The sequence below is a fragment of the Arachis ipaensis genome, chromosome B03 (assembly GCF_000816755.2).
Source record: "Arachis ipaensis cultivar K30076 chromosome B03, Araip1.1, whole genome shotgun sequence".
In the NCBI taxonomy this organism is placed as follows: domain Eukaryota; kingdom Viridiplantae; phylum Streptophyta; class Magnoliopsida; order Fabales; family Fabaceae; genus Arachis; species Arachis ipaensis.
In genome coordinates this window covers 108,297,747-108,301,011 of record NC_029787.2, presented here as the reverse complement: position 1 = coordinate 108,301,011, position 3,265 = coordinate 108,297,747, and positions in this window count along the sequence as shown.

The following is a 3,265-nucleotide window of genomic DNA, read 5'->3' as shown; positions in this document are numbered from 1 at the left end:
GCGTGATTGAAGACATGATTGTCAGGATTGGGCCATTCGCCTTTTCCACTGACTTTGTAGTGCTGGAAATGGAGGAGCACAAGAGTGCTTCTCTCATTCTAGGAAGACCTTTCCTAGCAACTGGACGAACTCTCATTGATGTCCAAAAGGGGGAAGTAACCCTGAGAGTCAATGAGGATGAGTTTAAGTTGAATGCTGTCAAAGCCATGCAGCATCCAGACACACCAAAAGACTGCATGAAAGTTGATCTTATTGACTCTTCAGTAGAGGAGATCAACATGGCTGCGAGTCTCCAATCAGAGTTGGAAGACATCTTTAAAGATGTTTAGCCTGATCTGGAGGATTCAGAGGAATTGAAAGAGCCTCTGAAAATTCCTCAGGAAGAGGAAAAACCTCCTAAACCCGAGCTTAAACTACTACCACCATCCCTGAAATATGCATTTCTGGGAGAAGGTGACACTTTTCCAGTGATCATAAGCTCTGCTTTGAATTCACAGGAAGAGGAAGCACTACTTCAAGTGCTAAGGACACACAAGACAGCTCTTGGGTGGTCCATAAGTGACCTTAAGGACATAAGGCCAGCTAGATGCATGCACAAGATCCTATTGGAGGATGATGCTAAGCCAATGGTTCAACCATAGAGGCGGTTAAATCCAGCCATGAAGGAAGTAGTGCAGAAAGAAGTCACCAAGTTATTGGAGGCTGGGATTATTTATCCTATTTCTGATAGCCCTGGGTGAGCCCTGTTCAAGTTGTCCCCAAAAAGGGAGGCATGACAGTGGTTCATAATGAAAAAAATGAACTGGTTCCTACAAGAACAGTTACAGGGTAGCGCATGTGTATTGACTACAGAAGGCTCAATACAGCCACCAGAAAGGATCATTTTCCTTTACCATTCATAGACTAGATGCTAGAGAGACTAGCAGGTCATGATTTTTACTACTTTTTGGATGGCTATTTAGGTTACAACCAAATTGCAGTAGATCCCCATGATCAAGAGAAAACTGCATTTACATGTCCATCTGGAGTATTTGCCTACAGATTGACACGCCATTTGTGTTTGACACAGAGTGTCTGCAGGCGTTTGAAACCCTGAAAGCTAAGCTGGTCACAGCACCAGTTATTTCCGCACCAGACTGGACATTATCATTCGAATTAATGTGTGATGCCAGTGACCAAGCCATTGGTGCAGTATTGGGGCAGAGGCACGACAAGCTCCTGCATGTCATTTATTATGCTAGCCGTGTTTTAAATGATGCCCAGAAAAATTACACAACCACAGAAAAGGAATTGCTTGCAGTGGTTTATGCCATTGACAAGTTTAGATCATACTTAGTAGGATCAAAAGTGATTGTGTACACTGACCATGCTGCTCTTAAATATCTACTTGCAAAGCAGGATTCAAAACCCAGGCTCATAAGATGGGTGTTGCTTCTGCAAGAGTTTGATATAGAAATAAGAGACAGAAAAGGGACAGAAAACCAAGTGGCTGATTATCTGTCCCGGATAGAGCCAGTAGAAAGGGCGTCCTTTCCCTCTATTGAAATCTCTGAAACCTTTCCGGATGAGCATTTGTTTGCCATTCAGGAAACACCATGGTTTGCAGACATTGCAAACTATAAAGCTGCAAGGTTCATACCCAAGGAGTACAGCAGGCAACAAAAGAAAAAATTAATTATTGATGCAAAGTATTACTTGTGGAATGAACCCTATCTCTTTAAGAGGTGTGCAGACAGAATAATCAGAAGGTGTGTGCCTAGAGAAGAAACACAAAAGATCTTATGGCATTGCCATGGGTCACAATATGGAGGACATTTCGGAGGTGAGCGAACGGCCACCAAGGTCCTCCAATGTAGCTTCTACTGGCCTACCCTCTATAGAGATTCCTGAGAGTTTGTACGTAACTGTGACAGTTGCCAGAGAGCTGGTAATCTGCCTCATGGTTATGCCATGTCTCAACAAGGAATCTTGGAGATAGAGTTGTTTGATGTATGGGGTATTGACTTCATGGGGCCTTTCCCACCATTATACTTAAACACTTATATTCTGGTTGCAGTCGACTATGTATCTAAATGGGTAGAGGCCATTGCCACACCCACTAATGATACTAAGACAGTGCTGAAGTTCCTCCAGAAACATATCTTCAGCAGGTTTGGTGTCCCTAGAGTACTAATCAGTGATGGGGGCACTCACTTCTGCAACAAACAGCTTTACTCTGCCATGGTCCGGTATGGAATTAGCCACAACGATAGAAAGCTGTCATCTAGAGTCTTTAAATCAGGACAGAAGGTTCTGCTGTTTAACTCTAGGCTCAGGCTATTTCCTGGAAAACTGAAATTCCGGTGGAGGGGACCATATGTGATTACAAGTGTGTTACCATATGGCTATGTGGAGCTTCAAGACATTGATTATAATAAGAAGTTCATTGTTAATGGACAGAGAATCAAACATTATCTTGAAGGCAATGTTGAGCAAGAATGCTCAAGGCTGAGGCTAGATTAAAAAGCTCAGCAAGGTCCAGCTAAAGACAATAAAGAAGCGCTTGCTGGGAGGCAACCCAGCCATTAGCAAAACTCTTTCTGTTATTTTATTTTATTCTATTCTTCATTTTTATTTATTTTAAAGCATATAAGTTCAATATTAACAAGGTAAAGAATTAATTGCATAAGTTCACAGGGCTACAGAAGGATTTAGAGCACAAAACAGGAAAAAAGAGCTCACTGGCAAGAAAACGCCAGTAAAGATAGCCATCTGGGCATTAAACGCCAGAAAAAAGCAACTTCTGGGCGTTTAACGCCAGATTTACAGCATCCTGGGCATTCAGAAAAACGCCCAGTGACAAAGGAGTTTCTGGCATTTAACGCCAGCTGGAAGCAACATCTGGGCATTAAATGCCCAGACCAAGCACCAATTGGGCGTTAAACACCCAAAACATGCAGCAGTTGGGCGTTTAACGCCAGGATTGTGGGGAGTAGGCAATTTCGTTTTCAATTCAAATTTTTTTCCATTTTTTTATGTTTCAATTCATGATTTCTTGCACAAACATGTTACAAATCCTAATTTTTCAAATCCTTTTTCAAAAGATATCAAATGTATCTTAATTCATAAACCCTTTTTCTTTTATTTTTATCCTCTTCAAATTATTTTCAAATCCTTTTCAAAACAAATCTATCTCTTTTCCTTCTACAATCTTTTCAACTCATCAATATCTTTTTCAAATCTTCACAACATCTTTTTCAAAACCAAGCGATCTTTTTCAAATATC